Here is a 28,000-nt window from a genome sequence, read left to right on the forward strand (position 1 = left end):
CCAAGGCAATAAACTCCCACTCACAGAAACCTCGTTTCCCGAAAAAGTAGTGAAATTCGTGCCACGACCTGTTCTGGAACGATGCCAAGTTCGGTACGCATGAACTCGCCAACGGTAATGAATTCTATTTGTCTTGATTTGCATGTCTAGTGAAACATCCATATTTGCTCAATCGGCAGGGGGGAAAAAGCGCAAACTCATAAAATTATGTAGATGTGAAAGCGGTGATTATCTTTCATTACTTAGCAGTTCAATACTGTAAGCGATTTTCTTGCTTTGTGTCAGTGCTAAATTTCTTATATTGTGTCAATACAATTTTGGCACAAAGTTTTAAATGCATTAATTTGAATATATCAATTTATTTCTATTTACTAGGTTTCGTACTAGATAAAATTTAATGATTCGCTAAATAACATTGAGCTCATTATTAATAAATACATTATACTGAATTTTTATTATAAGGAATGTTACTATCAAAAAATTTGTCTTATATGATATTCAAATTAATTATTCTGTGTTTTGTATTCGCTGTTTGAATACTTGATTCATCTACATTGCATCTATATTATCTGCCTGATATGAATAGAAATTAAATGGTGAGTCAAAATAAAAAAAAAGACATGTGTTAAATATAAGCATTCAAATTTTTTCCAATTCTCATACTAAAAATAGAGAATATAACTATTTCAGGCTGTGGAACAATATTTTAAAATGGTGAGTTAAAATTTAAAAAAATGCCTGTGTTAAATTTATACATTCAAATTCTTATCAGTCCTCAAACTAAAAATAGAGAATATATCTGTTTCAGACTGTGAAACAGTATTCAAATAATGAGTTAAAATTTCTGTTTTAAATTTAAGAATTCAAATTCTTATCAATCTTTAACTTAAAAATAGAGAATATATCTATTTCAGAATGTTAAAAATATTTTTTTAAAGTTATGTTTCTTTTATATTTAACAGATAAACCTAAAATAAGCATTCATGTAATGTATTTTTATGTAAAATTACTTCTCAGAAAAATTTCAAAACATTATTATTCTAAATATGAAATATATTTTGAAATAAATCCCATATTACTCTGAATAAGATTCTTCATCTAAATTTGCAAAATACTAACTTTTTTAAATATATCTTGTAGTTGATAAGAAAAAATTAACTATTGCATTTTCAAATTTTTTCGAGATATACAGTTTTTTTAAATTTCCTTTCAGAATTTACAAAAAATCAAAAATATTTTTGAAAAAATGCAATGAATATTTAAAAAAAATGGAGATAGTTTTAATTTAAACTTATGCTAAGATTTAAATTATATAAAAAAAATTTTAACTTATACTAAATTAACTTATACTAAAATTAATTTTCTTTATTTTCCTCATTTCTTTTTTTAAAAAGAACATTTTATAAAGGAGTAAGAACTGCAAATAAGGTAAACTTAAAATTAAATGTTTTGAAATTTACGGATTTGTTTAAAATATTTGTTTGCTATTTATAATATTAAAATATTGTTTACTTAAAATATAGTTTGTTATTGTATGCTTAAAATATTTGTTTGCTTACGGAATTTTACATATTTCAACAAGTATCACTGTTGCCATTTGTTTCTATTGCATTACGGTTCAACTTTTTATCTGGAAATTTGTTTTGCTGGTTTAGAATAAATAAAATGCTACGATAACAAAGTCATTACTATATGTTATTTTGAGTGATAAAATGTGGTTTAGAGGATATTATAACGGTGAAAATTAAGAACGCTGTGCAATATATTTACTAATATTTTTTACAAACTCATGCAACTTGACTAATTTTTTTCACACTTCCTTGTTATAAAAATTTACTCAGCAATAAAATGTAGATCGATGATGTATATCATGGCTTGTCAAAATCATGGTTTGATATAATGTCACCTTGTTATGTTATTTTCTACAGCTTTTTTCATCATTATATAAATTCAGTATGTGAAACTACTGTATGAGGTTGTGTTTGCAGAGGTTATAATTGGTTGTTTTACATTCACTGAAAAATTCTAGAATGTTACATTTGATGACGGAACAAGCTGTAAATGCTACCTTCCCGTGTAATATTTAAAAAAAATTCTTTAAAAACTATATTATAACGATTATTTAAATTTATATAACAACATTTGTTTTGTTTTTTATACATTGCGAATTCAGTTACATCATCACAGCTGTACATTTCAAGACGTGAATCTTTCATAATTTTGAAATAGTTAAAAAAGCAAAACTCTGGAATATATAATTAGAGTAGTGTCGCTGCTTTAAGGTGATGCTGTGCATTTAAATTAAGTATTATCACAGAAAAGAATTATATAATAGATTATTATTATAAAATTTAAACACAACAGAACAGCATATTCCAAAATAGCCATTCCTTAAACTGCAAGAAAATTAAAGCGAAAAAAAAACATTCAGGAAACTTTGGAAATTACAAGAGTACCAAGAGAACTATTGAAAATAATAAAAGATTTTTGGTAGCTGCGACAAAAATCATAGTCATTAATTTCAGAATTAAATTTGTTGTTGGCGATATGAAAATCATTTTGTGCAAGTTTATTTCAAGCTAATTCCAAATTCTCAGTTAACAACTCAATTACCATCCTTACGATCCAGCATTCTCAAATGGAAGAAAAGAAGTCGGGATTATGAGGAAATAAATCTGGGGGTGGGGGCATTCAAAAGACTCCATAATAATGGATACCAGTTGCGAATTTAAAACTTCTCAAAATTGTCTCTGTTAGACAAATTATAAAAAAAAAAAATTATAATATGAGAATCTTAGTTTTTGTAGGAAATCCTTTTTTTTATTTGTAGTAAATGAATTTCAGAAATAGAAATAAACTTAAAATACAACGTATACTATCAGGAAAATAGCAGCTTTCTAAGTTTTAAAAGCATTTTATAAACATATATCTATTAAAATATTCCAATGGCTTGTCTTAGTTGCAAACGCAAAGTGCTTATCGTACTTCTTCAGGGTGCACAATTTCATACACTTGATATAGCTCTGCTGTTGAGATTTGCAACAGTATTTATTATGTTTATTTCAGATTAAATAAAATTAAAATTCAAGAACAATTATAATTATTATAAGTTAAATAAAATTGTTATAAACATATATTAGTATATTCGAAACTCACCATTTTGCTAACCGAGTATATAATATCCTGTTTTATGCAGACACAACTATTTTATCAATCATATCTCAATCTTATTCATAAAGATGTTATAATTCTTTGAACCTAATAATTTAATTCATCTAACCTAAAATCCAACGAACAGTTTAAAATTCATGAGAGATAAATCTTATGAGATAAATGGCATCGCAGAAAAAATAAGTTAATTTATTTTACTTCTCCCAAGATAACATCAAATAAAAATAATTAAATAACACATTTCTTTTATCGAATATCGTTTATCACTATTAAGAAATTCTTCTGTAATCATAGTTATTCAAATTACTTTAGAAAGTTGTACATGAATTTTTATTTTGAAATAACGATGTGTATCATTTTTCATTCTTCCTACATATCAAACATACATCAGAAGGTTAACACGTCCAAAAAAGTTTTTCCTCCTCTTCCAAGGCACGAAGAGGAAGTATTATCCCAAGGAAACATACTTCGAATTGAAAATAAAAAGATCTGAAGGCTCCCAACAATTAAAAGTTCTTAATTAATCACCGAAAGAGACAAAGAAAGCGCATGTGGATTCTTTGCCGTACTTTCGTTTACACGCGTCTTCCCACAACATCCTTGGTGGCCTTCAAAGAAGATGCATTCACGAGCGACCACACGCTGTAACCTTACTAATCAGAAAGCTGTCAGGTGTCAACTTCGTAACTATTCTACAGATAGCATCTGGACGTTCGAGTTCTCTGACGGACAGCCTCGTGTTCGAAGGGGAAAAGAGGAAAAAAAAATTACATTTCGTCTAGCGATTTCATGGATTCAGGACTCCTGGCTCTCTTCCAAGACTGTTTTTCATTTAATTTCTTCAACTTCTATTCTATTGTCAAGGATCACATTTGCAATTTGAAAGGAAATTTAGATCTAAATTTCAAGTTGGATTCACTGGCATTCAGTCTACTTACCGATTCCCATTAAATAGAGCTAATAGCAAAACTGCATTGTATTTTAGATAAGAAAGTTTTATATGAGCAACATTAAATTGTATGTACAGTACATTCCCGAGTATCCAGGTTCGCGACAGTCCGGCCTAGTTTCCTTTCATCGTAGTTAATATAGGAAGACAGGGCGTTACATTGGCAACATTGTTTATATTTCCTGCATTTAAGTTAGGCATTACAGAATTTATGATTAAATGTGAGCAATTTATATCCTTTAACTTACTTTTTCCATAATAAATTCTTGAAACGTGCAGTGCAGTATATAAATATATATAAATTACCAGTATAGAGCCTTGTATTTTAACTCGACACGTTATCGAACTCCTGCTATGATTTACCAAGCCGTGGTAGCGTTAACATTATACGTGACTTGAAATAAATGAAGCGTTTAGTACTCAATAAGAAACGAGAAAATACGCATTATAACAGTGAGCGTTGGTATAAGGTATATGAGGTGTATGCATAAGTATTGTATGTATAAGTATTGTTCTGGTATTAGCGAGCAAAGAAATGAGTTCATAGAACTCCAGCCTATCCGGCCTACCCTTCAGCCACATTAGGCCAGATACTTGAGAGTCTACTGCATTTGATAAAAGCACTTGAAAAAAAAACATTTTATTTTCAGTTTCAACCATTTTCACTTGAATTGCAATTACTCTTGTTGGAGCTTATAGATATTGCAAACCCCACCTTCTCTCCCAAACTCGCAAAAAATCGCCTGAACATATCCTGTTGAGGTCTCTCTTATGGAGTACGGTCAGAAAAAAATATTCTATCTCATGGGCTGATAGAGATCTTTCGAAACTTATTCATCTTTCCTCTTTTAAGTAATTTTTTACTGAAATTCTATAGTTAATGTTTTCATTCTGGTCTTTGAATTGGTATTGATATTGCTCGATTTTTATTGCATTCATGAAATAGTGCCATCCAATTGCAAATTTTGTTTGATTGTTATTGCAATGATCTTATTTTGCTATAATGAATTTGAAAATGTAATATGTCATTATTCAAATGGAAAAACAGCGGAATGGATAGTCTTCTGATGATGTGGATCTGAATGGATGGCATGATATTTGAGTACTTTGCGACTTGCACACACCGGATGGTGTCTCACTCGAATGATCTGGAGTTAATTTCTGAATATATAGGGTGATTTCCGAAGTCCCTTTAAATTCAAATCGTATAGCAGGGAAGTAATGTTTTCCTATTGTAAAATGACTATGTTGAATCTATTGAGACAGATTAAAGCATCTCTGGCGTTGGAATAAGGAGGTTGTAAAAAATAACTAAAAAAGTAATGGAGATCGGCCAAAAGTTCAGTTATGAAAATGTATAATATAAAAACACACAAAAAACCGCAATAAAAGATTTTATATAATTATTTGCAAAATTCGTATAGAGATATTTTCGAATAATATTATGAACTTTATATCACTTATAAAAAGGTTAATAGAAAACTGGGAAATGTTTTCTCTGGTATTATCAAGCAGTTTTCCAGAGTTAAGAAATGACGAAGTGAAATTTCGGCAACGAAGGAAGTAAATAAAATGATTAATAACAAACTTGAAAAAAAAGAGCACTCGGAAGAGAATCTGAGGGTACGTTTTTCAATTTTATTACAACTCTTTTTTTCAATTCACCAAAAGTTTATAAATTTAATTGCAAACATCTCTGCCAGTTTTACAGATAACCCCATGAAACTTTTCCCTTATTTTATTAAAATATAGTGTACCTTTTCCTAATATAACTTTTTGCTGATCTCCTTTTTTTTTTTTTTTGTAACTTTCTTATTTTGTCGCAAGGGCCGCTATAATTTGCCTCAGCATAGTCACTCTGCTATATTATTTCCTTGGCTATACGAGACGCTATTTAAAATTTAATGAGTTTTAAAAACTTGACCGATTACTCTGTATGTAAACAACTTTTAAATAATAAATATTATAATAAACGGAAATAAAAAATATTTAAATATGATTAACCTGTAAGAGAATTAATTTCATTATCTTGCAAAGGAAAAAAAAATTAAGTTTGAAAATAAAATCAAACAAAATGATAAACAATTTACAAAATTTTTTTTAATACAGTTTAAATATTTTAATTTATAATTTTCAATGTTGCTGACATGAAGAAATTCATCCACTTTCAAACTACGCTACATCTGCAAGAGAATTTTTAAAAAATAGAAATAATTCCTAAATCTTATATTCTAAAATTTTACGGCTCTAGAAAATTAAGAGGGGGCCATAGCTAAATTACCTGGAAGATAATGAAAAGCAAAAGAAACCTGAGGCGTTGGAGTTTTTTACAAATTTGTAGGGTTCCTAGGTAGTTGCTTGCTTGGCAATTTGAAAATCCTACCTTGACAATAGCAAAACAGATCAATTGTAAAAGCAGATTACCAATGTTCTGTTTATTTTCATATAAACGTTTCTCCTTGCCGTATGCAACACAGATGTAATTTCAACACTTCTTGAAGAATGAGAAAAAAATTTAATTACAGCCAAAATATGTTGAGGCAATTTTTGTCATTTATCTAGTTTTTAAATTTTAATATGGTTCATAAATAAACAAACTTTATAAACTATTTATTTATTTATAAAGCTATAACTTATAAAAGAATCAAAGAAATAAGCTTTTTTTTATATATCAATAATTTTTCAAAATTATCTGTTTAATGGTTGTTTTATTGCGGATATTTGAAATTCATTTCTTATCATTTCAAAATAATGGACTTAAATTATGGGAGACATGTTTCAACCAAGCAGTTTATCCAAAGCATTCGTAAAGTAAACACATCTCAGGCTGGATTTACCATACTTTCTGAATACCTTCTTTTCCACACACAAACTATAAATATAGACACAAAAAAAAACTTTAATTAATCGGAATAAGCAATTCAGTTAATCAAAAAAAAATTTTTTATTCTTTTTCGTTAAACATTGTACTAAAAAATAAATCCAAAAAATATTTTATTTATTCATCAATTTATTAGAATTCTAATTTTTGTTCTCTTATTATGGTTCTGAAATAAAAATCTGAAATTGAAATTTACTGGCTGCTAATATAATATATTTACTGGCTGCTATCTCTTATATTATTACACTACATGATGATTAAACATTAAAAAAAATGGTTTGTAATAATAATTGAGTTTTGAATTCCTCTAATTTTTAAATATTGTTTTTATTTTTTAGAAATATTCACATCTAAAACTAAGAACAATTCAACATTACAATTTCAGAACAATATTTTTACAATTTTCTGCAAATTTTTAAAGAAGGAATGATTAAGAATCTTATTCATATTATGGCAATTATATATTTCACAACAGATTTCATTATTTCGAAAATACATAATTATTTAACGCTAAAATTCAAAAAAAAATCACAAAATTATAATAAACTTTTTTATCAGGTCTTGATTAATTGTGTAAAAAAAATAAGAATTTAACATTAATATTTTGTCAATCTTTAATCTTTGAACAAAAAATAAAATATACCATTTAGCCTTGCAACTTTTACTAACTTTTTAAAGATTTGTCAATATCTGAAGAAAAAGAAACATTTATAATTTTCTGTTAATAAAATTCCACAAAAATACTGTGTCTGTGAAAGGACTAACAGTTTTTCCAGTTCAGTTCAATGAAGCAGGCAATTGTTGAAAAACTTTTTCGAGTTTTAAAAGTCATGAAAACTTACGTTTGAAAAGAATCAAATTGTTTCTTTTGTTTATACATCTAACTTTACCACAGCTTCAAAGGTAAACGCATAAAAAGGATTTATTCTGTTAATACATTTCAAGAAATCGTTTATTTTGTAAATAAAGTTTATTTGCACTTCTTACTCATGAGAAACATTTTTAAATTTAGTAACTTTGACGTCTGTTCAAATAGAAAGACGTTGTTCAGGATGCAGATCACTAAGAATGACTCAAAAGGCGATTGCGGTTTTTTAAAAGTCTATTCAGGTAAGTTTTTCCTTATTTTATGTATTTATTTTTTACAGAATAAATAAGTCAGTTCAACTAACTGTTTATCGCCATCTTGTAATTTAACAGAAAATATAATTTTATACTCTCAGCACAACAGATCTTCCTTCTATTAAATTAGTTATTATACTTTACTTGATTTTGTTTCATGTTTGTGACGTGAAGAATTCCCTTCGAGTCTGCTGCAAAATCTGGAGAGAATCGGTTGACCGAGACTCCTGGCATCGGACACTGTGACAGAAGCATACTTTGAGATGAAGTGCGTAGTTTTGAATCAAAGCCCAACAATAAAGATAATCTCCCCCCTCCCCCCAATCAACCAATTAGCGAACACTTAACACTTAATCTAAGATTTAACTTGCATCGAAATCGTATACATAATGAACAGTTCATATTCACCGTGGATATAATTGCTAAATCAAATTTTCTAGTGAGTGGTCTCAGAAACTGGAACACTCTAATTCCAATGCCGAGATCTTACCATCAGATCAACTAGGCCGCTTACAAACAATGACTTTTCTTGGTTTTCACATTTCCTTGCTGATATAAATACTTTTCTCCATCCATTATGCTCGCATCATTAGAGTTCATAATAAGGTAATGTTTAGAGGCAGGTGTTTAATTATTAATGCCAACAGCACCATGCTTCATGTGACATGCAGAATTAAAAATCACTCGGTGTGTGTTGTTTGAGCTATGAGATTTTGTTTCTTAAATAATAGCTTTAACAATAGCTCAATTAATTGGTTTTTAACGATTTTCCAAATAACGTTGGACAAAATTTTACAGTAAATTTCAAGAAATAAGCTTTTGAATATTATCACTTTCATTTCCTTGCTATTTTTTCACTAATTTTATAAATTTAAAAATTTATAAAATTAGAGATTCAAAAATTTATAAAATTTAATTAGTGATAAATTTAAAAATTTATAAAATTTGTTATTAAATAATTTTTTAATAACTGTACTTAATAAATTTTTAATAAAGTATTAAATAAATTTTTTAGGGTACATACATTACTATTGTTACAATAATAAAAAGTAAATTTCAAAAATAAAATAAAATATTATATAAATATTGCAAATTACAAAACAAATATGTCCCAAAACTTTTAAGATCTTTGTTCCCTTCAATTTTGATTTATAAACCTCGGCTATTTACTTAGAAGTTCAATTTTACTGTTAAGAGAGAGAACACCTTTGATATCATTCTTTTTTTTTTCTTTAATAATTTATATAAGGAGATATGACGGCATGTGCGACTCCATTTGTATACAAAATACTTTTAACTATTTCGGAAGATAAGAACATTTTTCTTTGATAATTGGGAAAATGTTTCAGTTAAGAGTAAACCCATTTTAATTGAATGCATAAAAATAACATTGAATCATAATGAGAACGGACACGCAGATTTATTTGAGTTAGACAAAAATTCTAATTCTTGAGATGGAATATTCATTGTTTAAGGAAAACGTGACTTAGAAGATATGAAATGTGAATTAAACTAGGTTATATCAAAATGTGTAGTTTTATTTTCTCTAAAAGTTACCAAGTTTCTTTACGAGGAAGAAAGAGAAAAATCTTGAAACATCTTAACAAAGACTACAAGATAAGAGATCAAGAAAATTCATGCCCTCAGTTCGTGGTTATTACGATTGAATAACAAATGAAAACAGATAAGAAAATTTACATGGGATTTTAAAAATTAAAAAAGATTCAGACTCATAAAATTTTGATTTTATTATTATTATTTGGAAAAATTGTTTAAAAACATAGAAAAAGAAAATACTCCGAAATTTTCTAAAAGGAAATCAGAGCAGGTAAGGAAACTTTAAGAATAACTATACTATTAGTTTAATATTTTTTTCTTTAAACTGATTCAGCTATATTTGTAGATTCACAGCGTATTTTCTTTAAATAATTAATTTGCTCAACAATATATTTTTTCTAAAAGCAAATTATAGACCGTAATACAGCAATGAACATAGTTAAACATAATGATATATAGTATTCTCCATTTTTTTTCATTCGTATTTGGGCATTTTCATTTATCTAAATTTTAAGAGGAAAAAAACCTTAAGAAAATATCTTTTAATAAGTGCATTCAGTCCTGGTAACTTGATTGAAAATTCTACTACTTTTTAAATAGTAGAAACAGTTCATATTAAATTATGCAAATATATATATATATATATATATATATATATAATCTAGATATTTATCCATGATTACATATTATATTTCGATATGAATTATTGGCACAAATTACGTCAGGCATATTAGTGATGAGACTATCAAGTATCGTTGATTTCTTGGCCAGATTAGCCGTCCTACTCATGGTGCAAAAATGTCTGACTGGCCACGGGTTAAAAGTTTCACATAATTCTGATAAAAGTTATTTCAATATAATTTCCACAAATAATTAAAATATTGCATTTGCAGTCTATTTATTATTGTGCCATTAGCAAAAAAAAAAAAAAAAAAAAAAAAAAATCTTGCTAATGACTCAATAATCAACAACTGACTGTAAACGAAATCCTGACTGACTGACTCCTAGATAGACTGAAATAAGTCAGTAATTACTTTGCATTAGCCAACAGCACATCGATGTAGTCAATAACAATAAACAAGATTACCATTAACGAAAATTAATATTGTCCAAAGGAGTTATGAAATTGAATAGACATTATTCCGTAAAATACAGTAAACACATCCCCATATGAAAACGAAACGAAATAATTATCTGGAGAAATTGGAGAATTTTTTCTGTGTGTCCAATATATGAATAAAATGAAAATTCTAAAAGGAGAAACTAGTATTTAATTCTAATCTTTCAGAAACTAATTTCTTTTAATTATTTCTACCCAACATTTTTTTAAACATTTTAATGTAAATCAGTTGATAATAAGTAAAAAATCTAGCAGTCTGGAATATTTCATAACAAACCGGAAAAATGCTGTTTTTTTAATGAGGGCGTCTAGTTACCGTAATTTATTCACTTCAAAGAAGCCTTTTCAAAGAATGAAACATGAAAACATGTAACTTGGCGTAGCAAAAATAAAAAGATTGAACAGATCTTATTGAAGATATCATCTTCAAGTGCCAAACACTTCATTTCCTGTTAAAAATTATCCTCTTGAAAGGTCAACAATGTTTTCGAATATCTTTTCTTGCGGTTTTTACACTGAGATTACTTTTCTTTTGAAATGTAACAACTGTTATTCCTGAAATAATATTTTTACAATACACGAAGACAGTACATTTTTAATATATAATATAAGAAATATTTCATACAAAATTTCTAAATATTTTCGCAATGAAAAAGGTGTTGCTAAAAATAGCGGCAACAGATGAAATTACTCGTTATTTTTATATTTAATAAGCTAATATTCTCGGTATATGTTTTAACTTTCAAATACATTGATGTATTGGAGCGCAATTGTAATTTAAATTTAAGCAACTATTACGCTGTTTAATAATTAACTCCTACGCAACTAAGACACATGAGGTGCGTAGGAGTTAAATTATTTCATTATGTTATTTGTATACGGTCCCCACCACAATTAGAGTGAATTTGGAAAAAGACCGAAATTTGAAAACCATTTAATATCGGAATTGGCTGTTTGGCATAAAAATTCTGCATTTCCTTTGGCAATGACTACTTTATATTTTCACTTGACCCCCCCCCTTTCCCCATTAAAGGATTTAGAGAGCAGCTCATTCACAAATTGCTAATAATAACATAATAAGCCGACTATCTTTTCTATAAAAAATAAAAAAGCAAGAATTAAAATTTAGTCTTTTTATAAACTACTTGAAATAGCGACTAATAATATTCGAAGACATTATTAAAATTCTTATCAACTTAAAAATATATTTCTCCCACAAGAATCCGCATATTGCATATTCTACGTTGGAAATTAAAAAAAAATATTCTACATATTATTTTTGGAGAAATAATGTGTACAGATAGGTGTAAGTAAACATTTCGATACTCATTTCCTAGTAATTCGGCTGGTTAAGAGATCTCAGGACTCAACAATTACCCATGGAAGCAATAAACTCAAGCTTTACCGACAATTGTAGAAATCCGATAAAATAAAATATTTTAATAAACTTATATTTTGTCCATTGTATAAAATCTTTCACACCTTACATATTCATGTGACATCTCAAGAATCTACTGACTTGTTTGGAAATCATTTCTGACCTTCAGTTTATGATGTCAATTCCTAAACTAAACGAATAGTTTCAAAACGGAGCATTAACACATGTTAATATTCAATCATATACATATATATATTTTCAAAAATAATATAGGTAAAGGAAGATTTATGAGTATTCAAAAAAATTTCAAATGTCCATATCAAATATATTACTAATATGAAAGAATGAAAAGTATTTACCACTTGAAAACTATGCACTGTAAATTTAATTATTTTCTATATTCATATCAGCTACAAACCAGCGGAAGGACTGAACTGAAACTTTCTAATAAACATATTATTCATCAACATATTCCCTAATAAGCATATTATTCTTCAACATATTCCTTAATAAACATATTATTCATCAACATATTCCCTAATAAGCATATTATTCTTCAACATATTCCTTAATAAACATATTATTCATCAACATATTCCCTAATAAGCATGTTATTCTTCAACATATTCCTTAATAAACATATTATTCATCAACATATTCCCTAATAAGCATATTATTCTTCAACATATTCCTTAATAAACATATTATTCATCAACATATTCCCTAATAAACATATTATTCTTCAACATATTCCCTAATAAACATATTATTCATCACCTTACCCAATAAACATATTATTCTTCAACATATTCCCTAATAAACATATTATTCATCACCTTCCCCAAATTGTGGACCTTCAGCAAAATTAAGATTTTCAGAGCACAGCACATGAACGTTTTGTGCTTCATAGTGTGTTGTGAAGGAAACTTTGGATAGCCAATTGAAGCTAATATTTGGTACAGAACTTCAGTTTATTTCATGGTTTGGTAATAAGATCACATTCCAAATTTCATTTATCTAAATCATTGCGTTTTTAAGTTATCGCATTTAACAGCATGCGAATGTACAAACCATCAGAGTTGACAGAATCCATTCAAAATCTGACATAGATCTACACTATAGATATTAAAATTGTGTGCCAAGTTTTATCTATCTAGATCTTTTTATTGTTTGGTTATCGTGCTCACTTATATTCGGATAGATAAACTTCCTCTGAACGGGTTTTGTTCAAAATTTGAAAAAAAATCTACAGATTTTATGTAGACTACATACTTTATAATCCGCCAAGCTCATTGCATTTTCGAATTTGATTGTATTTTTAATCTACAAATTTGATGTAAAGACCACACACTAAATTTCATCCGTTTAGTTCAAGTATTTTCGAATTATTGTGTTCACAGACATATATAATTCCGAATGTATTTTCCGGGCTCATTGAGATTTGAAATGCGGAAGTTCATTAAAATTTCTGTTCGATTTTTTTAACGAATACCATATTTTCACTTTGTACACCTCGTTTATGATAAAAGAAAACCGTTTTTCTAGTCTGAAATTAAATAAGCAAATTTCACAGATCATTGAACTCTACTCGCCGAAGACGCCACGTGAATGTACGTCTACGCATTTTTTTTTCTTAGTGAGAGAAATTTCTCAAAAGGGCATGAATGAATAAACTATAAAAAAAAACTACGAAAAAGAAATTACAAAACGATTCGTTTAACTGTGTTGCTGTTATTGAGTAAAGTTTAAATTATTATTTGCAAATTTTTATGATGGCTCTTCTGTAAAACAAAACCTTATGTAATTTCATCTAAAGATTTTATGCATGAAATAATACAGAATGAATATTAAAGTCAAAACATAAAAAAATATCTTTGTTACTCAATTCTTACAGCCAACGGGAGTAGTCTCCACAAAGTTTTCTTGCATAATATCTAACAAGGTACTATCGCCTAGATCAAGCAAAGAATTTTGGACCTTGGATAAAGCCACAAATGACTTGCATAGTATAGACGAACAATAGTCACGAAATATATATCTTTGGCTCGAATTAAGTATTTTTACTAAATCTATGTGTTCCTTGGTGCTTTTTTTTTTGGCAATTAATCCTTGATATGCGATTAATAGAATCTCAAAATAGTTTTTAGACGCGTTTTTAAAAACCAATCAAGACCCAAATTCGAAACAGAACTATAATTGTAGTCACACACAAAATCTGATATGTTTCGGCCATTGCATTTTTGCATTGCTGTCGCATTTACATACTGGTAAAAAACGAACAAACAGAAAATCAACTCTTTTTTGGAACTTTTTTTCAAATATGACAGATATCTACACTTTAGATGGTTAATCTCTATACCAAATTTTATCCATCTAGTTCTATCCCTTTTGTAGTTAGCTTGTTAACTTATATTCTAACAGCCGGACGTACGAACTTCTTTTAATGGATTTAGTTCAAAAGTTGATAGAAATTTATAAATTTAGTTTAAAGAACGTATATCAAATTTCATCCATCTACCTCAAAGCGTTTCTGAATTATCTTCGTCACAGACAGACAGACATAATGCCGAAACTGTGTTTTTCGAACTCAGGGAGCTCTAAAATATGTAGATTAGTCAGCTCTTGAATTTGAACTTTTTAATGATTACTCTATACCTCATATACAAGAAAGTAATAAGGATTTTGTTATAGATTTTAATCACCAAGATAGTATTATTTTGACCACTACAAATCAATTTTGGTGCATTGCCTTATGAAAAAGAAAATTATTAAGAGAAAACTTTTGAAACAAAAATAAATCTAGAAAATTTATATATTCAATTAGTATTCTGTTTTATTTTACTTGAGAATAAAGATAAAACATTTATTTTAAGCGTAATTATGACAAAATGCCCATTTGAATAAATATTAGACAAAGTATTTGAACTTCCGAAAATGCTGTCTTAGTGGCTGCATGTGTAACATGAATACACCTGTTAAATCTGGACCCGCTAATTCCAAGTATTTCGGTTAAGAGTTTTTTTTTTTTACATGTAATAACAAGTCAGTAATGATGAGTAAATAAATGAATCAGGACGCAAGTTTTAATAAATGTGTAATAAAATGTTTCCTATAAACCTTACAGCATGTTTTATTGCTAAGTCTGCTTTCTTTTGCAGCAAAACTTTTTTATTTGGTTGGTTATGGCGAAAGCGTATTTTTTTTAATACAGCGCTTTGTCACTATGAAAAATTAATCTTTTTTTTTTTTTTTTTTTTTTTTTTTTTGTAGAATGCTCGCTTTTTTTAACAGCAGCAGAAGCAGCAATAAATAAATAAATAAATAATAAAAAAATAAAAATTAAAAAATTAAAAAATCTCGTATTATATTTGTGGATTGCTCCAGCTGTAATATCTCAATCTTATATTATCAATTCTAATGTAAATACAAAAATGTTCAGCTATTCTTGAATATCGGACATTCTTAATGATCAGAAAATACGACTTCAATCTATACTTATATATAAAGCTCAATGTGTGTGTGTGTTGGCGCTCTTCAGAAAAGACCATTTGACCTACAGCTACCAAATTTGGTACATGTATACCTTGGAGGTCGGGAATGTGCACCTGAGGTCCCTTTTTTTAAAATTTTTAATTAGAATTTTAATTATTAATTAAAAACTAGCTTTCCCGCCAAAAAAAATCTTTTCATTTTCCCCACCGCCAAATGAGTAAGGGTTCAGTTTTTTTTCCCAACAGTAATGAGACTAGGCTTAAGATTTTTCGGCTGATTATTTCAAACGATTCTGTTTATTTTCTTAATGTTTGATGCATTTAAAATTAAACATTGTTAATAAATCGATCTTTCAGATTCACTCTGAAGTACTTTTGAGTTAAAATAAAATAGAATAAAGGAAATTAAAAATTTCTAATCTGCATAGCGTTACCCCAACTGGAGTAGAAAAACTCACGCATTTGCGTTGCCGTAACTGGCGGTGAAAATTCACGCATGCGCATTGTGTTCTGATTGTTGACATGACAACCATTATCAACGGATGATTTAAATTATTTTTAGGTTAGTTGCCTGCTTTTGTAATTAAATTGTATTTATGTTAGTTACATATTTTTTGTATATGCTTATAGTTTTAAGTATATCGTTTTTTAAGTAGTTTTTTTTAAACCGGTTTTGAATCGATTATTTTAAACGATTCGTTTTATTTTCTTAGTGTTTGATGCATTTAAAATTAAACATTATTAATTAATCGATCTGGTTATGATGAATCTGAGAAAATTTTGTTGACAAATTCTTGAAATATTACATAAACTAGCCGCCTTTGGCGACCAGCCGGTTCGCCAATCTTAATATTCGTTTAAATTTTAATAATTAAATAGGTTGAACCTTAGTTTAACCCCCTTCTTCGCCAAGTTGAGATAACACGCCAAAGCTGGCAATCTTTATTATATACTATAATTGAACATCTGCTCTTGAACATTTCGCAAGGCCGTTGTTGGCGATTTTTAAAAATGGCGCCAAGCAGGGGGTTAAACTCCGGTCGTACCATTAAATATTTTAAGCAATTCCAACTTTAATAGATTCTTCAGCAAAATATTTTAAAACTTCAAATTTTGATAGTCATATAATTCACTCTTAATATTATAAAGGCCTTCAGTCATAACGTGATATGTATCTCTCTAATTTTCTGTTACCCCTCGTAGTATTTATGTTTTAAATTAAAGTGTAAATGATTAACCTGCAATTAATATAATAATATTTTTTACTGAAACAAAGCATTTTCTTAATAATATGATTACTGATAATAGAGTCACTGAGCGTTTAAACTTTATGGGCACTAAAGAATATCTTTCTTAATTTATGTAATATCTCAAGAATTTGTCAACAAAATTTTCTCAGATTCATCATGAACAGATCGATTAATTAACAATGTTTAATTTTAAATGCATCAAACACTAAGAAAATAAAATGAATCGTTTAAAATAATCGGTCGAAAACTGGTTTAAAAAAACTACTTAAAAACCGATGTACTTAAAACTATAAGCATATACAAAAAAATATATAACTAACATAAATACAATTTAATTACAAAAGCATGCAACTAACCTAAAAATAATTTAAATCATTGAAAACAAGTTTAAAAAAACTACTTAAACAACGATGCACTTAAACCTATAAGCATATACAAAAAATATATAACTAACATAAATACAATTTACTTACAAAAGCATGCAACTAACCTAAAAATAATTTAAATCATCCGTTGATAATGGTTGTCATGTCAACAATCAGAACACAATGCGCATGCGTGAATTTTTCTACGCCAGTTGGGGTAACATTATGCAGAATCGTTTGAAATAATCGGCAGAAAAATGTTAACCCTAGCCTCATTACTGTTGGGAGAAAAAAAAACTGAAGCCTTACTCTTTTGGCGGTGCAGAAAATGGAAGATTTTTTTTGGCGGAAAAGTTGGCGGTGGGGAAAATGGAAGATTTTTTGGCGGGGAATTTAGTTTTTAATTAATAATTAAAATTCTAATTAAAATTTCAAAAAAAGGGACCCCAGGTGCACACTCCCGACCTCTAAGGTATACATATGCCAAATTTGATAGCTGCATGTCAAATGACCTGTCCTGTAGAGCGCCAACACACATACACACACACACACACACATTGAGCTTTATTTATAAGTATAGATTAAGAAAAATATTCTTTAGTGCCCATAAAGTTTAAATGCTCAGTGACTGTTTTCAGTAATCATATTACAAAAAAATACTTTGTTTCAGTAAAAAAATATTATTATATTAATTGCAGATTAATCCTTTCCACTTTAATTTAAAGTATAAATTCTACGGGAACTAACAGAAAATTAGAGAGATACCTATTATGTTATGACTGAAGGCGTTTATAATATTATGAGTGAATTATATGACTATTAAAATTTGAAGTTTTAAAATATTTTGATGAAGAATGTATTAAAGTAGGAATTGCGTAAAATATTTAATTATTAAAATTTAAACGAACATTAAGATTGGCGAACCGGCTGGTCGCCAAAGGCGGCTAGTTCTTAATAAACATGAGCAGTTTTCGTAATAAAATTCATTGATCTCCATCCATATCTATGGATGCATTTTTTTCTGGTCTTTAATCATTCACGTTTTACGAATAATGAAATTAGAAAATACGTCCGGTCGTAGACTTGCTATTATTAACTTATTTATTTTTATCCATTTATATGTTTATATTATTTGTTTATCTATTTATTAAGCCTTTGCAATCGTAAAGATAATTCGATGCATAATTATTCATTTAATACATGGATCTATTTATTACACCAAACCAATAAGTTGAGTTTCTCTGAAAAATGAATTTACATTTTTTTTTAATATTCTGTAGGCATTTTTAATAATGAAATTTTAAAAAATAAATAAATGAAATGTCAAAATGATGCACCATCTTGAATGGTGACTGAGAGAAGACATTGGAGCGCAACGGGTAATTTAATCAGACTTTTTTTCTTTTTTTTCTTCTTCATTCCTATCTATTTTTCCCGAATTAACTTTGCAGTTTTTTTTTTTTCATACTTTATCATCCACATACAACTCGAAGTTTTAAATTAATCGAAACAATAATAATAAAAAGACGTATGCTTAAACATAATTTCAGTGCTATTTTTGCCATTGTTACAATTAGATGATTGGTTTAAAATTCTGAGAATAAGCCAGAAATTCTAATTTAGGAAAGTTTTTGCTAAAAAAATGAATTTAAATGCAATGGGCGTCAAAATCAATCAAATCAATGGTAATCTAAACTGCGATAAATTAATTCAAAACATAAATAGTGCCGATCATAAGCAATGCACGTGATAAGTTCAATAACGTCTGACAAAGAACCTGCTTCGAAACATAAACATTCCCATCCCGGGGCTGTCTTTTTCTGCTATTTGGGGCGGATCCCTTATGTAAACATTACCGGTCCAGTGCATCCTTGGAAGGACGGTTGCGACAACGGTGTCAAGGACGACCGCCCAGAATCCAACGACTTGCGCCCCACAAGTGTGTGAATGAAGCTCCGTAAGACGGCATTACCATCTTTCCCGCCAACCACCTTGGCGTCACGAGGCTCGAAAAAAATCAGGCCGAATTAGCAGATATTGATAAGAATCTGCATTCTTAAGTTCTATATTTATGAGCATAATCCTATCTTCCCTCCAGAAAGCAATAAGTTACAAATGACAAAGTCACAGGATGAAATGTATGGGCCAATTGTATTTTCTTAAGGGCAAGGAGAACGTGGCCTTCACATAAGTTTAAGGATAAGGCGTGTTTAGAATTGATTCATCCTCATTTGCAGTCACCCACATGAGATTAAGGATAAGATATATGTAGAACTGATCCATTTTAATTGTAGTTACATGAAATTTTCTTTATTATTATCAGTAAAAGTGGTACGTAATAGGCGATACACAAGATAAATGACAACAGTTTGGTTTATTAGTATTGCTTTAAAGTTTTGCAAACATTTGCCTTTACAAATGAGAAGATATTTTTTACTATTTTAAAATAGTGATTCTTTTCTTAATTGCCCATTATCAGGTATTATAGTTCGACTTTTATAGAATCCAGTTATTTAATACTTAAGTTGAATGAAGACTTTGACGCTCATTTGAATACGTATGCAATTTTTTTTTCAAAGTTTGGTACCAGAGTTTCAGATTTGCAAGTGAAAAATTCTCTGGTTGAAATTTCTAGCAGATAGATGGTTATATGTGACGAAGCATCGATATGATTTAGAAGATTACGTTATTGCGTATTTTGCAGCTTGCCTGTGACTTCTTTAATTTGCTTGAGATTATATTTTTTCCCATTACGAAATTGATTAAAAAAGTGTTATGTTACTTAAAATGTTACTTATGTTTTATAAGTTATAGGTTTTCCTGCTTATATTCAAAGTCAATATTCTCATTATATCTTCAATTCCAGCCAAATCATTCCAATTTTATCAACTGAAGTAGTCCCTAAGCTCAGATAAATCTTCCTGTAACACCAAAGTTAAAAAAATTATATGCCTTATAGATTTATGAATTTTTTAATATACATAGCTGTAAACAGTTACTTTGACCATGACTTGATAATGATTCAGCGTCTGTATCATGAATCTATAACAGTACTTGGGAGATTGATTTGACATTGTTGTTATACCAGTTTAAACCATTTTCCAAAAACGATCTTAAAATAAAATATTTGCCAAACATTTGACATAAAATCTATGCTTTTTAGAACACGAGTAGGAAAATGTAACTACCGCCGCCGGCGTCCTGGCATAGGGGTAGCGCGTCTTTCCCGTGATCTGGGCGTCTTGGGTTCAAGTCCAGGTTTGGGCATGGTTGTTCTTCCGTTGTTCTATGTGTGAATGTGCCCTCCTGTAAAAAGGGGTTGTGCAAGCGAATGAGTGATCCGTGAGTAACAACGTCGTGCTCTTGGCTCTAGTTGGCACTACTAAAAAAACAAGAGGCGCACCCCCATCGGCTTAAATTGCTGTCTTCGTAACAGCGGGCTTGTCCATGGCGAGTGCCATAAGAAATAACAACAGCAGATGTTCTTATCGATTTGATAAATTTTGTTTCCCTGCAAGAAACAATGTTTTGTACCGTACATGGATACTCTTTAAGACATAATACAATTGTAATGATAAAAAAACACTTGGTTAGTCACTGTTTAAACAAGAAAGTGCCATCTGCAGATACTATTTTGCATTTGAAGTGAAGTGCTCTTCCAGATGTACCATTAATAGACAGAAGGACAGTTTCTTGTGCTCAATCTTTTAAAAGAAAGGAAATTTATCGAAAATGAGAAGAAATTTTACAATAGACATGAAAAAGGATCAAAACGAGCGCTGATAGCTTGATCAAGATACCAGCGCTCTTACAGACGACATCTGAAAACAGCTATTCTATATGCACTGATGAACAGAAAGCTTATTAAATAGATTCCAAATAGATATATCAATCTGGTATCTTATTTTAATATAAATCGATAGCCGCTTAGACATCATTCTGTGTGGGTTTTTTTTTCATTCAACAAATATTTCTTGTTTGTATATTAATATTACGAATATAATTTGTGACTGTGATTAGATGAATTTTTTCATACATTATCTTATTAATTTTGTTTATATGCCGGAAATTAACCATCCAGATTATAACAAATCTGCAAAGATGTGCGAATTTTATAAATTGAAAGCAATTGCTATATAGGCTAAACAAATTACATGGATCCATATCAATTAATTAATTTAGGTCCCAGGGCCAGAGTATTTTGGAGCCATCAGAACAGTAATCTTTATCTAGGCAAATTAATTATCAGACACTGAAACGAAATATTTAATTGGTTGTTTTTCTCAACCGGAAGTATACGATTGTCGAATAACTATTCTGATTGATTGTTATTTATACTTGCGAATTTCTTTTTGTCTTGGCTCTGCAATCATTGCAGCAGACTGCAAATTAAGTTTCTTTTAAACTTCTTTATCACGTTTTAATTTTTATTTAGATGCTTGGAGTTTAAATTTTCGTTAAATGATGCTTGCTCACAGGATACAAACTGTAACTAGGAATATGTGCGCTATAATCCAATAAAAATGCTAAAATGATAAAATAATGGCATAAAAAATAAAATCACTTGCTTATTGATTAAAGCCTTATAATTTATAAGTAATTTTTAAATTCCCTTGAATTAACGGTATTTCTGAGCTACACCCTAATTAACCAATTGATTAAGATTGCCTTAAATTTACACATAAATGTGAAAAAAAATATACTTGTTGAAAAATTAGCTTTGTATTTTATTTTATCAAGTACTTAGTTATGGAATGACATAATTTTTCGCAACTTACGTTTACATAAATCACTGAAATAGAGAAAATATTGCTTCAAACGCTTGCAACAACAGCAACAAAAAAAGTTGCATGGTTTTTAGAAACATTTAAGTGCGTTTTTCTTTCAATTTGCTTACTTTATGGCAGCAACTGCTGACATGAAGTGATGACAATCTCCTGAACTTTGATGATGAGAACTTTCGTGTTGATTATTTCTTTTCTCTGATAAAATATTTTGTCCGATTTCTTATCGATTAAAAAAATTTTGTCTCGCACTACGGATATAACCATTGTTGACAACTTTCCATGGGATCGGTTGTTTTACTTACTCCACGTGTCTGAAAAAATAATCGAGTAGTAGTAGTAAAAGAAAAGGGTGTGTATTTCCACGCGCTCCGAAGATCGGCGGCCGAGTTGGTGGCTTTGGCCGTGAAACCAACACCACGTGACTTCCTGAACTACTGGCATTTCTTTGCTCTTACGAACAGATGCTTTCAATTGCTTTTTTTTTTCTCTCTTTCCATTTTTTTTCTCAGTTGTTCAGTTTTCAGTTCTGTTTTCCGGCAACACCACCCACTCTAGAGCACATCAATGAAGATTCAGAAAAAAAAATGACAAGAAAAATCAAGAGGAATCAATTCCATTGAATTTCAGTCATCAATCATTATTTTATTTTCGAATGTTCAAGCTTAAAATTGATTTTAAGACAGTAGAAAAATCTGTATTAATCTGAAGCAAAATTATGCTTATTTATTACAAAGCGAAAATGACTTAAATCTGCTTTTGTAAGTAATGCCAAATGAAAGAATACGTTTGAAAAGTTAGAGTATATGTTTATATTTCTTTATACTATATGTTTTTCTTTTGTTTTGTATCTATCAATTGGTAAATTCCTGGGAGTAAAGATTATTAAAAATGCTCCTGGTAAGATATGATTATCTCTAGGATTAGTGATATTTTGAATCAGGAAGCAAGAGTTTTTTTTTTCTCTTAATGATTTCAACTTATTGAATCTTTCTGGTGGCATCATTCTTCCAAATTTATACAAGTAAATGCTATTTGTAAGCGCATTTTGATATTTATAAGATTGAATGAATATATGGTTTGTGGCAGCAGCGGTAAAGAGCTCGTTAGTATTTATATTAAATAAAAATAAGAATTTTGCTGGCAAAAAGCATGTTTTGAAACACATTAAAACAAAAATTTATAAGGCAACTTATAGTGGATGCAAAAAGAATACAAAAAAAGAGAGAGAGAGAGAGATAAAGAAAATAATGATAAAAAGTAAAGAAATAAAAAGTTTTAAAAGGAAAAATGACAGGAAAAAAGTGAAGCTAAAAGAAAGGAAGAGAAAAAATATAATATTAATACTGAAAAAAGGATAAAAAGAAGAAAAATAATGGAAAAAAAAATAGAATTCACTGTTGTTTAAAATTCTAAGTAGCTCAGACCAAGGCAGAGTTCACATCTGAAAAAAAAAGGCTGAGCAGCTCAAACAACAGCAGAGTTCGCTAAACAATGATTAAAATTGAGGGGCTCAGAGAAGTTACAGAATTAACTTGCAATAAATTGAATAGCAACAAAATGTTCAATGAAAATGTCTAATCCAGTTATAAAATATTATTCTCGTGTATTCGCTATTTGTATGGAAAATTGAGACGAAACATCTTTTTATGAGCATATATCTCAAAAACTCTTTTGAAACAATGAATCGGTGTTTTTATCTTTATTCATTATAGAAAATTTAATGTAAAAAAATCACTAAATTAGTATGTAGTTGCATGATTGTTCGAAGTTATAACAAAGAAAGGAATTCAAAAATGCTTGAAATATTTTATCATAAGTTCTTTGCGTTTCCAAAGATTCTGAGAGAAAATTTGAAAAATTATTTTTAAAAATGATATACATTATTTCACTTTATATTCGATGTAAATATCATCATAAATTTAAAACTTGACAGATATCATATATTTTTTTTAATTATGCTGGCAATTAGAATTATATAATAATTATAGGAATGCTGTGTGAAAATTAATAATTAATACTGAGCATTTTTATACAACAAATACTGGATAATTGTATACAATTATCCATACAATTATAGTTCAAGATATAAATGAGTTATGCAGTTTTTTTTCTCCCATTAGCTAAATACTCTCAAGAGATATAATATAGAGAAACATGAACAGGACAAAAAAATTTGACAGGGAAACGTTGTTGGATATTCACGTTATAAACATTCTTACGTTTTGAAAAATAATATTAATTTTATATTTGACCTTGCATATGTGGGCCATTATGAAAAAATTATGAGTGAAATTTGGCGTTTTATCAAAACTGCACGTCAATTTCAAATTTTTAATTAAATTCATCCAAAAAAAAGTACCTTTCTTAATCTAGTATATTCAAATTTCTTCACCCTAATATAAAATTATTGAAAAGAGACCACATTTAATAAGTTTATTTTTTAACACACACACACACAGATATATATATATATATATATTACTTATTGTGTTTTTTAATTACGTTCTGCCACTTTTTCATATACAATGAAACTGATTTTACAATTAATCACTTTTTTTGTGGATACTATTAGACAATATTTAATTTCAGAATACAATGCATAATCCTTTTGTCTTATCTTGCTACAAGAAAACATGTAAAGTAAGTTGTGAATTATAAGTAGAAATAATTATAAATAGAAGGCGCATAGAGAATCAATTGGATTCATTTGAAAAGGATATTCAAATCTCTCAAAATATTCAGTCACTAAAATCAAGATTTTTATGTAAAATATTTCAAATTTTCTGGATCAATTTTATTCACATAATCAACGAATATTGTAAAGAACTTGTATTATATGCTATATTGATCCTAAAATTTATGTTAGCAACATGTATGTAACACCTTTATAAAACAATATGTCACAATTTAACTACCTTCTAAACCTTATGAAAATGACTACTGTGATTGAAAAGTATATGGAATGCTTTATCTAAAATACATCTATATTTATTAGATATGATAAAATTCTTATAAAACATTTTTATGTCTTCTATAAGCATTTGGCAGCATTCAGAAATTTATTTCATTTCATCGTCTGAAAATTAATTTGTTTTTAATAAGATAAGAATTTTAACTTCATCGATTTTCCAAAATGGTAAATGTAATCGAAGAAAGAATATATATTAAAATTTGTTAGCGCATTAAGCTATAGGAATATTTAAAATGTCGCAAAAATCTTGAAAAACAACTGTTTTCAGAAGTAAGAGTGTTTGAATGGAATAAAATATTTAAAGAAAGTAGTGAATGTGTCATAGATGATTCATCTCGTCTTATAATTAACATGCCGCTCTGAATACAGAATTGGCGCTTAATTATCGCCATTTTACAATAAGAGATATTATTGAACAAGTCCTTATATGGAAAACTTCAGAAACAATAAAAGCTGTAGAGGAATAACTCATGAGCGTCGCAAAACGATAATGCGTCTTTTCACAGTACCATTATCATTCCTGAATTTTTAATTAAAAAATTATCAAATTTGGCTACACAATATCCATACGCATCTGATATGGCACCGGGTGACTTTTATTTTCCCATGGTTGATATTGCTTGTTCGTGATCACGGGTTTTGAGTCCATTCATTAGACAAAAGGAAATTAGTTAAGTACTCTGAATTGGTTTTAAAAAAGCGACTTAAAAGTATATTTTTGCTCATTGAAAAAATAATAACTTTGGCAGAACTGTATTGTAATTGGAGGAGATTACAATGTAATATTTGAAGGAGTTGTAATAAATTTTAAGTAATAAATTGATACCTTTTGTTTCATGCCACCATTCCGAAATTTTTTTATCATAGTAATATTTCAATAGAAACTGCAAATTCATTTTATCGCTGTAGAATTAATTAATATGCAAATTGGTTTCCAATTATTTCTTATTTTTTCATAGTTTATCGAAAATATATTAAAAAACAAGTCATATTTTAAGTGGCTAAAAGCAATACAAATAAATCTTTAAATGCTGAAAAACCTTCAGAAATTCTTGAATTTACATTTTATTAAAATATGCCCTAATAGGATTCGATTTTTATAAAAAATCTTGTAGATGCTCATTGTCGGCGCTGCCGAGCTTTTTTATTAATTCTTATTTCTCATCAGAAAAATTAATAAGGCAAAGACTGCCCTTTTAGTAAATAAATGTAAACGAAAATAATTGGCCTGACACCATATTTAAATTTTTTGATAACATTTAATTGACGTAGGACGAAATATAACATATAAGAACACTATTACAAAATTTAGTACGTTAACATCATAGAACTTTCCAACATCCAACAACCTTCTCAGTTCTCTCGGCCCCCTCTCTCCCGCCGTCCTTCTTCTCCACCTCTTCCCTTCAGTTCGTTTTCTGGTTCTAATCATCCGCAGCGCCCTCACACTCATGCCACAAATACAGTAAGCATAACGAAACAGGATTTATCATAAAACAGGATTAATTCACTTAATGAAGGTGGATTAATAAAAAGGCCATTCATGGGATCGTCGCTGTAGATATTATAAACAGTAAACAAAAACAGTCCTTGCATTATTATGATAATAAGATCTGCCTTTTTTCAGTATAATAAAAGGTTCATTCTATTATTTCAATTATCTTGCACTTTTCAGCTTTTATACTACAATGATTAACGATTAATATTTTTGAATCTTGATACCAATTTTTTTCCAAATTCATTATTAGCCTGCTGTCCCCGCCTAGTCTAAGTTAAGCTGTTTAGATGTTTGGCATAAAAGCTATATTTGGTTATGCTGCGCCACTCGAATGGTAGAAAAAATCCAATTCGTGTAAAAAAGTAGTAATAACAAAATATATATAAAAAGTCAAATTTCGAAAGTCAAAGTATGTATTAAAATCAAAATAATAAATCCCTCGTCTAGAATCAAAATTTAATTAAATTAAGCGACTAAAATAATAATAAGTTCTGAAAATTTTAAAAAAAGTTTATTAATAATGAAAAATATATTCAAAACTATAGTACAATGTAACTCAATTTCAAAACTATAGTACAATGCAACTCAATTTCAAAACTATAGTACAATGTAACTCAATTTCAAAACTATAGTACAATGCAACTCAATTTCAAAACTATAGTACAATGTAACTCAATTTCAAAATTATAGTACAAAAAGTGAGAGAAAACTCCACTGCAAAAGTTTATAAACGGGAAACTAGCTAAGTTAAATAAAGATGAATAAAATTCATCATGTGACTTTCCAGATTTTATCAAGCAAATTTTCCGCTTGAGGACCGATCAGTCGGCAAAAATATTTCCAAAAGCATTTGCCGCTAGTGTTTTAACTTATTGAAGATTTGTATGCACAAGAAATCCTTTTAAATTCCATTAACCAAAAAAATAAAAGAATTTCTTGTCTGAATTCTGTCTACCTGTACTCTTTACCAAGTGGCGATCTTGCTCGGGTTTTTCCCCTTCTAGAAAGAATGCATACCAGGGAATAACGTGCTTCGCAATCAAAATCGCGAACGAAATGAAGTTCTGAAAACTAACTTCTCGGCAAGGAAGGACACATTCAGCACCGAAACAAAAGAATTCTTTTTATTATTATTTACTTTTCTTTTTAGGATTTGGGTTAACTTACATATTTATGCCAGTTTCGCCATCGCCAAAATATACAAGTCACTTCTTAAAGAGAGAGGATCGTCCTCCAAGGTCGAATGGATGTGTTCTTGCAACAATTAGAGGTGATTGCGACAGATTTCTTAAATCTTTATCTTAGGTTTTTATTTCCTGGGAAGGATTGAATGATGGCTGACAAGCAGTGAGAATGCGCAATCAAAATGGACTTCTGAAGACTCGTGGCTCCTGGTCCCTTTCAAGCGCCTTATTTTAATCATTCGCTGGTTTAATTAAATTTTATTAAGTTTTGTTAAG

General features: G+C 28.9%; 1 long non-coding RNA gene across 1 annotated transcript; it reads left to right on the top strand.

The window, feature by feature from the left end:
* The first annotated feature begins 29 nt into the window (after positions 1-29).
* Positions 30-27,999, top strand: LOC129963106 (uncharacterized). Its single transcript, XR_008783954.1, has 3 exons — positions 30-114; positions 8,038-8,111; positions 27,691-27,999. It is a non-coding gene; the product is annotated as an uncharacterized LOC129963106 (long non-coding RNA).
* Position 28,000: the final 1 nt, after the last annotated feature.

This window comes from Argiope bruennichi, chromosome 3 (assembly GCF_947563725.1).
Source record: "Argiope bruennichi chromosome 3, qqArgBrue1.1, whole genome shotgun sequence".
In the NCBI taxonomy this organism is placed as follows: domain Eukaryota; kingdom Metazoa; phylum Arthropoda; class Arachnida; order Araneae; family Araneidae; genus Argiope; species Argiope bruennichi.